This window comes from Pleurodeles waltl, chromosome 1_2 (assembly GCF_031143425.1).
Source record: "Pleurodeles waltl isolate 20211129_DDA chromosome 1_2, aPleWal1.hap1.20221129, whole genome shotgun sequence".
Lineage (NCBI taxonomy): Eukaryota > Metazoa > Chordata > Amphibia > Caudata > Salamandridae > Pleurodeles > Pleurodeles waltl.
Genome location: NC_090437.1, coordinates 1,291,275,588 through 1,291,288,180, shown reverse-complemented (window position 1 = coordinate 1,291,288,180; position 12,593 = coordinate 1,291,275,588).

The following is a 12,593-nucleotide window of genomic DNA, read 5'->3' as shown; positions in this document are numbered from 1 at the left end:
AGGTCAGAAGACGAATGAAAGAGGCCTTTGGGTCTTAGAGAAACACAAGGCTTGAGCCCTTTATATACTAGGGACATTTCTCTTTTCTGAAGGAGCTTTGAAACCAGGATGAGGTCGGGTGGGTCAGCAGGCCAGTGAAATACAGGCCTGATAGATGTCTAATGCTGTAACCCCAGCAGGGGAGGGAATTTCATTTGCATTCCGTCTTGGCATCCTGAGGATTTAAGCCTTAGCCGCCTCACTTGATGAACGGCCGACAGGCGTCCTGAAGATTATGGGAAATCATACTGCTATGTTTATTTACAGAGAACTTGATTTACTCGGTTCTTGGCAGTGACATGAAGGTCACTCGTAGAAAACTCCACAATTCATAATTCAACTTTTCCAATAAGCGTGTACTTATCTGCGACTGAAAACCACATTGCCCATCCAGTCCTACAGGTAGGGGTGACCCCACATTGGCTGCAAGGAACTGCCACCCCAGGCATATACCTTTATATCGGTGGACCCGCCTAATATTATTTACATATTTTTAATTTCTGTTTTTTTCCCTACAGTTTGGCACCACACTGCGTGACGACCAAGTGATCACCTGGTTTGCACTGTGAGTGGGCGACCATTGCTTCCAGTCACCAAAACAAAATTCCCCATTATACAGCTGCTGAGATGTCTTTTTTAATGAAGTGCAGATCCTCCCTTTTTTATTGATTTTAGGCAGTGCTTAATTTGTGCTTGTTTCTGGTGCTGAGCACCGGCCCTTAGTTTTGCGGGGCGGGGCTTATTCTTCTGCCTCAAGCATTTGCTGCGAGCTCTTGTAGACAAAGATACATATGGGAAAGACGGAGGAAGAGAAAAGCGAAAAAACGTCACAAAGTTAGAAAGCAGAAAGCTGCAGGAGTGAGCTGGAGGGGATGGGTGTGCCAGTAAATAGATGAAAGAGGCCCGAGATGTCCTCGGTATTCCATGTTCGCACATTTAATTGCAGCAACGTGTGTTTCAGAGGAGAGCTTTGAGCACTGGCACCTTTTTATTTACAAATTAAGCACTAGTTTTAGGGCCTCATTTACAGGCCCTTGCACCGGGAAACCTCATTTTTGTTCACGGTGCAGCGGTGCTAAAACAACTCCAAATCTGCAATCTCCCTTTTTTTTCTTTCATCCTTATATTGTTATAGTTGCTCAATTAACCAATGACATACAAGAATGGACAACAGTGGCCAATGAATTATTATGTGAGCATTGGGGAGAACATTCACATTTCTTGTTGGCGTGTATAATTCAGTTATATTTTATGGTTATTCATTTTGTTAATTAGAGCCTTGATGAAGTCAAAGCGAGGATTGGTCGCATGACGAAACCCTCATGGGTGAGTAGTGAGCTTTACAAATTCCCTGATTGATTGGAATTAATTTAGAAAAATAGAGAATATTGTAATAAATAAAATGACATCAATATGACAAAAACCCAACTAATAGAACCATAATTATGAGTTTTTAAAGTTTTAGGTAAGAATAGCACCAAAAAGCTCAAAGCACCAAATGCAGATGCCTGGGCTTGCTTGACTGAGATAGAGTCAAGAGTTCTGGCCACACGCGATAGAGTACAAACTGGATAGAAGACCAGGTTCCTACCACTGAAAGTTTTACCTTTGAGGCAAAGACGGAACTGCGCAGCTCGACGTGTCTCTGCATCTTCCTGCTTCATGCTGTGTTGAATCTGGTGAGGCTTTCAGCCAGGAGCTGTGTGGCTGTGCTGGGTTCTGGGTCGCTCGGGGCTGAATCTTATAGAGCCTTTGCGAGTAGCTGCATTGCGCAGCACTGCGGGGCTCTGCGTTTCTATGTGCCACACTGCTCTGGTTCTTTTGAGGCTTCCAGTAGGGGTCTGTGCAGTGCTTCCCAGTGGAACTCTGCGTCCCTCAGCATCTGACCCAGTGAGGCCTTTGTGTAGAAGCTGCTGGCTCTACAAGACTCTGCCGAATATGATTGAATCTTCTGTTAGGGGTGGAGAACTGCACTCTAACTCCAACCACGGGTCCAGGACCTTGTGGTCACTTTGGGTGCCAGAACTCACCCTCACAGATGCCAGCAGAAGAGACCAGGTCAAGCCAGTTGGTACTGGTCAGCTGGAAAGCAGGAAAGGCCTCTGGAGTGTTGACTGTAGTTCAAACTGGAGGTCACCCAACTAAAATTTGTAGTCACTTCTGGGTAATGGGTTCAAAGCAAGCCACTTCAGTCTTTCTTCTTCAGACAGTAGGGCAGTCTTTCTACTGAATCTTCTAGGGTCCAGGAGTCTTCTAATCCCAAGTTTTGGGGATGTCACTTTTATATCCAGTACCCACCTGTGGGTAGGAGGCACCTCTTTGTCTAACCCTAAAACTGGTTCTGATCTGATTTTTCTCTTGGGTTTGGCTCCAGCCTGCCTGGTGAAACAAAGGACAGGTGGCCCTAGGTGGGAGCTGCAGTTGCCATTGACAGGATAGGCATCTTCTGAAGTCAGGCAGGGGCTGGGTATAGCTTCCATGCTACCATCTGAAGCTCAGGAAGAAGCTGAATACAAACCCCCAAACCATCTTGCTCAGTAGAGGAAGACACTACCCCACAGCCAAGGGCCTTTGGCACTGTCTGGAAGGGACACATCACACCACAGGATGGCCATTAACAGTCCGGCGATCTTGGATCCCGACAGAAAGGAACATTTGGCAGGAAAATGTCATCTTTCTAAATAGCATTTTCCAATCTGACTCCACCATTAAAAGGGATTTTAAATTACAATAAAGTGAGTGGAAGAATTACTCCTCTAAGTGAATTTCAGACTTCTTAAATGTAATTAGGTAAACTAGAGTTAGTCTATGGGTGGCCACAGAAAAACAACTTTGGAGATTTTTCACTGCCGGGACATGTAAATATAAATACAAATATCCTAGCTTTAAATGCCATGCAACCTGTCTTATGAGCATTTAGACCCAACCTTGGGGGTGGCTTATAAGTGTTAAAAGGGAAGGTCTAGACCTGGCAAAGGGTTTATTTTCTCAGTTTGAAACTGCAGTTTTGAAAGTGCACACACTCAGGCTGCAATGGCAGGTCTGAGATATATAGGTTATTTTACAGGGCTATTTTAGTGAGCGGCACAATGAGTTCTGCAGACCACTGGTAGCATTTACTTTACAGGCACCAGCTACATGTAGTACTGCATACAATCAACTTATAAGTAACATTCACGAGGACTGTTTGCCTTAATTTGGCTAGAATCATACTTGTTGGACTCCTGAGTTTTATATTTGGCATCATAAATGGAACCAGTAATAGAAGACTTAACTTCTTTCACACCGAAGGCAGTATTTTAAATGCTTTTCTCTACACCTACAGCATCTTTGAGATTGGGGTTCTCGGCAAGCAACTTTTCTTGCAGTCTAGAATTTTTGGAACATAGTACTATTTGTTCATTGATAAGAGAGTCACAAAGCTCCTCAAATTAACACCTGTTTTTAAGGCCTCTCAGGACAACCACATCGTTTTTAATATTCTCATTTTTCTCTTGTGCTCTGGCAAAAAAAAGTGTGATGCCACAGCACAACATTCATTTTACTTTTTTTCAATAATGGTCTTCTACATATATTTATTTTGCCATAAAATGGAATATGTAATTCCACTCAATTCCTGCATCTTCTCTGCTGGGATCCGGAAGATTATTGTACAATCTGCTTCCATGAACTCCCAAATTGTGCAGTAATATATGTTGCTTGTGTAAGGGTGAAATGCGTTTGCTTTCAAGGGAGAAAAAAATAAGATTGAAGTAATTTCACCCATTGCTTCAAAGGAAGCGATGGTTCTGCGCATTCATTTAAAATGGGCTGAGGCTGTGACATACTGGCAGCAGCCATGACCTAGGCTCACTGAGACAGCAGACATGCATGAAAACATGCATGCATGCATGAAGAATGATGAGGTACGAGGTTTAAGATAGATCTACAATCCCCAAAAGTTCAGCACAGTATTATATGTGCAAACATAAAGAGAACCAACAAGACAACTCCTAGATTATTATTCACAAAGCACTAATAATTATAAAAATACTATATTTTATCTTTTCTTGTTGTTCATATGTGTGACAGAATTTGATAAAAATAGAAGTTTTTTTTCCAGAAAATGTGTTTATTCCTCAAAAAGAATGAACATAACATTTAAAGCAGTACCATACTCAATATAATACACAGTCGATTAGGCCAACCCACCCACTCTTTCTAGGAAGGGTGCTGTCGCTGTGCCAATGATGTCGAACCGCGCTCTCCATCAAGGGAACAAAAATGTCAACATTCAAGCTCTGTCTGATCGCGGTCGTCTGCTTAGCAAGGCGAGGAACCCCAGAAGTGCAACCACTGGCGGGGTCGAAGCACATCACAGCACAAGCGACTACCCCGCTATCAGCCCATCACCCTGCAAGGTGTTCCCTCGTCATCCAGTCTGCCCAGATGTAAGTGGGTACTCCAGAGCAATGCAGGGTTGCTCGGCGAATGCAGTGCTTAGCTGAGGAACTGCAAAGGGCCAGGAGACGAAGGCGGGTCTATGCAACTCCAGAGAGCCGAAAACACGAAAGCCAAAGATGGCTGGCGAGTAGAAGGTGATAGGGTATCCTGAAGGGCTCTCCAGGACTCCCTGACTTACACCGGGCAAACACAGAAAGAGCAGATGGCTGGCACCGAGGAAATGATCGCAAGGAGACATCCATGCAAAAAGATGATTGATGGTGGTACCCAAGTCATGGCACCACATAACACTAAGCCATAGAAAGATGCCATTCCAGAATCAATTATTGCAGGAGACAGTCCATGGGGAAGGATGCTTTGGAGACAGTGCATACTTTATGGCATTGCATCATCATTGACAATTTGAAGAGGTCCTCACAACCAGGGATGTCGTCAACTCTACACACCGAAGGCAAAGCAGAATGCTTCCTTGGAGAAAATGATCATCAAGGGTCTCCCAATGTAAGGTGTCAGCATCAGCCACCACAAACTTTCTTCATTCCCACTGACCCTGAAGAATCTTCACACGGGGGGGGATGGAAGGGACAACGCAAAATATATAGGAGGGTAACCAATACGAATATACAAAATTAGAACAGTACTGAAAATTCTAACATTACAACAACACCTTTGTCACCATGGTCGACCAATCTCCACAAATCACAAAGGGAACCGGTAACCAGCAATTCTTTACTGTGTCCTCACCTGAAGTCAGCAGGTAGGGGTGTAGATGGTTACTGGTTTTGATGAAAGCGTGTATTTGAGTCATGATTAGTCTTACTGGTATTTCCCCTAAATGAGGCACAATGGATAAAGGCCGGTAGTTGTAGGAATGATGCGGTGAAGGCTTTTTCGAGGTGAGATTATGTAACGTGTGCTTGTTTGTTACTTTTTAGGTGCAGCTTTTGGGAGCAGCTGAAAAAATTGGATATATGAGTCTACCTCTTGGGATCTACACATGCATGATACTTAGATCCATCAAAATATCCAGAGATTCAAGGGTTTCTGCAATCCCATGTGTATTGCAAGGCCATGCCGCTCTAGTAAACCCTTTCCTACCTCTACTCTTAATGTCAGGCTCTGATGCAATATTCGGGTGACTGAATCGAGAACTATGCACCCCTAGGTATTGACGGCAGCCCCACATGTAATATGATGACGGAACCTCAAAGCTGGTGCATTGGTGTGCATACCTTAATTCACCCAGGCACTGGTGAACTGTTTCTGTCCAGGAGAACCATGAGGTACACAGCAGACCAGCACAAGAAAAATGCTGCAGTGTTGGAGGAACTGGAGGCTGCTGCTGACACCATGCCCCCCGGAGTTGGGTCGGCTCAACAGCTTTCCCGACAGTGAGCCTGCAGAAACTCTGCACCTGAAAAAAGGACCTCTCTGGACCTCTAAATGGGATGGAGAAAGTGATGAGTGAGCAGCCTGGACGGCAGGCAATTTATTTTGTTGTCCACATCTAAGTGAGTCCCTTTGCATTATGCAAAATCTGCATACAAATTCAGAGCCATATTTATTAAACATTCATGCAACGCAACACAGCAAGCCAATTTCCTGTGCTGCGTGAAAGGGTAAGAATGCACCATATTAACCATTATATGTGACATTCCTATGCTTTTCTAGTTCTGGCGCACTTTTGGTTCCCTAGAGCAAATGCATGCACCCTTGCGTCATGTAGCAAAGGTGCCTTCTTTGCAGGCAGGATTAATTTTGTGCAGGAAGCGAGACCTCCCTCCACGCAAACAATCCTCAGAGGCATTTTCTTCTTTCTATGTGTGCTACAGAAAGAGAAATAAAGGTATTTCTCCTTGGTGTGCCTCTGGTGGGGAGGAGTGCAAATCCGACGCATTCCCAGGTCTACCAATGTTGGTAAATCTTGGAGTGTGTCAGAATCCATGGGTGGATGTGTGGGAAAACCCACACTCCACCGATGGCATGCCTCCCTGCCGCGGAGTAATGCAAGGGAACAATTTGTGCTGCCTTGGGATACTCTAGATTTATGAAGCCACTCAGGGCCACAAAAAACCTTGCATGGCTTTCTAACAATCAGTTAGGTTTTGCGCCACACTTGCACTCCCTTGCGCAAGTGTGACGCAAAGGCGACACAAAACCTTGATAAATATGTCCAATCAACCTATAGGTATATATGCTTTCGGATCAAGAGTTTGCTAATCAGGAACAGGATATTAGCGCTTGTAGATGGATGTTTGTGCAGATGGAAATATTTTTGCAAATCTTCATAAAACTGCTGTGCCGCTCTGTGGTGAAAGTCCTGCACTGTGTCAAATACTTGATATTAAATAGATAGTAAAAATATGATGACTGCATCTGAGGAGGTCACTGCCCTTCATGTGCAAATTAAATTAAGAGAAGCAATTGGTGTACTCTTCAGAAATGCACATCTAAGGATGATGACGGGTTCCTCGAACCGACCACGGATTGTAACAAGCAGAAGCGAATTAATTAAAGCAGCACGGGGGCGACCAGAGCAAGAATACTGTAAGTGTTTCCTTTGATTATAATATTGAGAGCATAAATAAAGCGCTCCCTGTGTTCATTTGCATTCCGCACAGCAGCTCTGCAGACTTCATCAAGTGTTTCCACCCCCGAGTCTGGACAGGAAGCAGCGGACTCCGGGGTTTACTGCTGAGAACCGAGGAAGGCCCTCCTCAGCTCCAGAAGTCCTTTTACTGAAAAAGGGCTGTATTTAAGGAAGCTTTTTAAAACGCACAAAATCATCAAAAGCCGGTTTAGTTCTTTACTCGGTCATCAAGGTGCTGGTAGGTGTGTATATATATATATATATATACATATATATATTTATGTATATAAATATAAATGTATATATATATATATATATACATATATATATATATATATATAAATTCAGCAGTTAGAGTTATTTCAAGTAACTAAAACTCGTGCCCTAAGGTTACTATAACTCACGCCCCTGCCATGCACAGTTTTTTCCTAATAAATTTGACTGCAAATATTACATGGATATTATCAATGATGTTATCAAAGATGTCCTGAGTGTTGTAATTTCTGGGGTAATTAGCAGTGCAAGGCAGGGGCGCAAGTTATAGTTAACTTAGGGCAAAAGTCAATGTTTAATTTGTAAATAAAAACGTGCCGGTGCCCAAAGCACTCCTCTTAAACACGCGGCTGCTGCAATTCAGTGTGCAAACACTGAATACTGAGGCAGCATAATCCTGAAGCAATCTCGGGCCTCTTTAATCCATTTACAGCCACTCCCTGTCCCTCCAGGTCACTCTTGCAGCTTTCTGCTTTCTCCCATTGTGATGCTTTTTCGTTTTTCTCTTCCTTCATCTTTCCCATAGGGGTCTTTTGCTCGCAGCAAATGCTTAAGGCAGAAAAATAAGTGCCGGCCCTCAAAAATAAATGCTGGTGCTCCGCACTGGAAACAACAGGCACAAATTAAGCACTTGCACAAGTTATAGTTACTTAAAATAACTCTAGCTGCTGAATTTCTATGGTTTTGTACATTTAAATTGTTAGCCTAACTATAACGCCACAGTATCCTTTGTTTTTTTTAAGTGAAGTTCTATGTCTTTTAATGGTATTTCCTAACTATAATGTCTCTGTGCCCTTTGTTTTTGTTTTAGTGAATTTCTATGTTTTTTTAACGTAAAGTAATGAAGTTACTATACATTAATTCAAACACAGCTGTGCACATCATTTGCCTGCAAATCCGCAGTCCCACCTTGAAAATGAGGGCCCATATTTATGGAAAATGGCACACTACTGCGCTAACGCAGTTGAGCATCATTTTTCTTAATGTGAGCTAACGCCATTCCCTAAAGCCATCCGTGCGCCATATTTATGTCATGACACACGATGACGCTAAGGAATGGCTAGCGTAAAAAAAGAAGACGCTAGCCGGGGGATGGCATTGGGGGAATGGCACTCGTGGGTCAGAAATGACGTTAGGCTTGTTAGCAAAAAAATATCTGCAGCTAAACAGCCTAGCGTCGTTCACTGATGCACATGCAGTCAAAATGTCTCCTGTCTACGTTTAGACAGGAGTCATTCTCACCACCCCAATGCCCACCTCAGGGGACTAGTGTCCCCTGGGCAAGCCCAAAATACCCGGTACCAGCAGAGGGCCCCATGTAAGAGACACCCAATGGCACTTATAAAATATATAAAATATATTCACCTAAACTTACCTGGGATGCGTTCCCCCATTCCTGTAGTGTCCCTGTGGTGTGGGTGGTGGTGTTGCTGGGGCTTAGGGTGGGCATCTCTGTGCCCATTCCATGGTGTTCCACCATGGAAATTGTCCTCCTGCACCCTAACGCCCGGTCTGACCCAGGCTTTAAATAATGGCGCTAAGCAGACTTAGCACCATTATTAAGGCCCGCCTCCTCCTTGAACGTCATTTCTGTGCCTGTCGATAAATATGGCACTAGGTGGTTAGCATTGTGTTTAGGATGGGAACGTCTATCTTGCATCTTATTGACGTAAGGGGGTTTCGAGCATCCTAAACATGGTGCAAACTACAATATTTTGATGCTAGACGGGTCAAAATATAAATAAGGAGTTAGGTTAGCGCCGTTTTAGTACCAAAATAAATGGTGCTAAAGCAACTCTAACTATCCATAAATATGGCCCAATGTTTTTTATTTTTTATTTGAGGGACCGCGGGGGAGCCTCAAGGCCCCTGCAGTCCCAGCCAGCTCCCGACTCCTGCGGGAGCCGGCATTGCTCCTACAAGCAGGCAGCTGTTTTAAATACCAGATTAAGATGAAGAGATTTGTAAACTTTCAAGTGCGTTTTCAGTTTGAACAATGAGATAAATGTTAATCGGGTTACAGGCTCAAGCTTTGAAAATTGGGGATTATTGGAGTGTAGAATTCACTTACAGAGGTTAAAGGATCTGAGATCCAGAGGAAGTGCGGAATTAAGTATTTTGGCAATTAGATTTCTTGTGGTCATTTTCTAACATATATGTTTTAACACATGTAAACACCAATTAGATAAATATGAAATGTAAAAAAATTATAATTCAAGCATTTTAAATAAGGTTGATTTCATCACATTGTGGCCCTGATTTATACTTTTTTGATGCAAATCTGTGTTAGCGCAGGTTTGCGTAAAAAAGTATACAACCGGCTAGCGCCATTCCTGAACTCCAGCCAGGCGTCATATTTAAGCTATGACGCTAACTGGCGGTAAAGCCCAGTTAAAGTCAAAATTATTGATGCTAACCAGGTGGGGGAAGGGTAGGGGAAACTGGAGGTTGTACATGAAAGAATGGCACTAGTCAGGTTAGAGTCACAAAATGACTCTAACCTGATTAGCATCATTATTTCCATGCACAACCCCCATGGACATGACTCCTTGTCTAAGTAAAGACAGAAGTCATGCCCCTGAGCCCCCCACAGTGCCATGTAGGGGGGCCCAAGTTAGGCCCCCCATGGAACTCTGCAAAAAAAAAAAAAAAAACTTTCCTGGACTTACCTGGGATGGGTTCCCCCCATCCTTAGATGTTGTCCCTGGGGCCAGGGAAGGGCACCTGTGTGCTGTTTCCATGGTCTTGGACCATGAAAAAAGGCCCACAGGTCCCCTAACACCTGCCATGACCTAGGCATTAAATAATGGTGCTAAGCAGGCTTAGTACCATTATTTAAGGCCCTCCTCCTCACGTGCGTGATTTTTGCACAGGCGGATAAATAAGGCGCTAGGGACTTTGAGTAATTTTTTGCCCGGGAATGCCTACCTTGCATCTCATTGACGCAAGGTAGTTTTCCGCAGGCAAAAAATGACTTTAACTCCAATATTTTTGCGCTAGACATGTCTAGCGTCAAAATATAGATATGGAGTTAAATTTGCACCGGATTTACATTAAATAAAAGATGCAAATCTAGCGGAAACAGAGTATAAATATGCCCCTGTGTATCCTGTATTCTGGGTCACATGACTAGGTGTAGCTGGCAGTTGGTCTTTGAGTATTGCTCACAAACAGTGAGGCAAAGGAGGAACAGGTGTTGGCAGGATGGGTCATCAGTGAAGTCATCAGTGGTGTCATAAATGATGTCATCAAACATGTTATGAGTGATGTCATATGTAAGGTCATAAGTAGTGCTTGGCGGGGCGCAAGTTATAGTTAGCACTGCCACTATAACTGGTAAATTTCTATGTTTTTTTTAGTTCAAAATGTTAATGTTGACACTGACAAATTTAATATATTTTTATATATATATGTGTGTGAGTGTGTTTTCCACTTTAGCTACTTTCATTTCTTAATTTAAAAAATAACAAAAAACAATATTGCTCGAGCAATTTCCGTTTGCGCAGTCATGAAAGTTAACAACCCTAAAGCAACTGAAGCGATTTCTGTCTGCTTCTTAAAACTAAAATGTAACGAGAGACAGTGCAGATTCCCAGACAGACTATGTAAACGAAAACATGAATTAATATTTTAAAAATTGTCCTTATAAACCTGTGGAGGCAAATAACGTATATGATGCAGAATTGGTATTAATCAGGTGTGGTCAATAGTGCGAGCAATGCATTTCACATGTGGTAAACATTGCACGTAATCTGGTGGGGACATGGAGCCAATGCAGTGCACTAAAATTACATTGACGCCTAAAATACCACCAGTGCAACCAATGGGGTGGCACATTTGCCACCTCAGTTGCTGTCCACTTACCACCGTATCACAAACGGCTAGAAAACCACTATTTGTTTCTTAAAATGCAAGAAAAAAATAATGAAGTGCAACACAATGGATTGCAGCAGGCAGAGAGATGCCAGTTCTCTGATGCAGGAAGTAGTGCCTGGAAGGGTCATCAAGAACCACAACAATCTGGTTTGCCACCTGATGCTGAAGACCCCACCAAAATCTTACAAAATGGTAAGGCATCACTGAGAAAATAGGTGCTGTGTAATCCTATGCACAAGGTGCACAACTGCCTTAAAAAGAGGGGGCGCACTGTCTCAGCTCAAAGCTGATTATTCTGGCCAGGAGGAGAAGAGGTGTGTGGATGTTCCCTAAAGAAGATAAATAGATGCAGAATCATATATCCAGTATTGTGCCAATGCTTAAGCAGTACATGTGAATCACATTGATGTATCAGGCTTTAAAGCTGTGAGTGGTCGCATGGCCACAATGTGTATTTCTGTGCTGGCCTTGGTTGGGCATTAGTGGCTTCTGCAAGATGGCAAGTGTACTAAAAATAATGCAACATCCTCTGTTGGACCTGGCCCTTTTTACAGGGTCATCCTCAGATGTTCTGCTTTTTCCCTCTACTTTTTTGCTGAATTCGTTTTTTGCTGATTTTAGGAGTTTGTGCACTTTACCACTGCTAATCAATGCTAAAGTGCAGGTATTTAAAAGTTGGACATGTACTTGTAAGTCTGAAAATGCCACTTTTAGAAAGTTGGAATTTTCTTGCTTTAACCATTCTGTGCCTCTGCCTGTATCTGAATACATGTCTGGGGTGGGTGACAGCTGGGCCTTGTCCATTCCCTCTAGACAGTCACACACAAAGGGAGCTGGCGTGTGACATTTAGATTCTGGTGGGCCATCACCGGGCTGATAGGCCTTCCTGGGCTAGATGGTAGGTAGGAACTGACACTTATACCTAAATAGGGTTGTGCCTGTCACCACACAAGGAGATATATAACCCCTACATAATGTTTAGAGTGAGGGAAGTAAGGGCAGGGATCTTGTGTACTTCAAAGGCCTCTCTTTGAAGTCTCCCTCCCTTTTGAAGGCACAACTGGGTATAAGTACTGGAACGCAAACCCCACTAATTCAGTAAACCTTTGGATCTAGGGAACATTCTGCCAGGAAAAAAGACTGCTGTACTGCCAGGAGGGACTGCCACTCTACTAAACTATTTTGCTGTGTTGGCCTGCTGCCAGCTGCCTCTTTCCTGTGGGTGAAAAGGACTGGACTTAACTGTGCATCCTCACAGGAACCAAGGACTCCAAGGGCTTGCTGGCTTGCCTCTTGTTCTGAAGTCAGGGCCATCAAAGACTTCCTCCAACTCTGCTTTAGCTGCTGGACTCTGCCAACTGTGAGTCTTGTC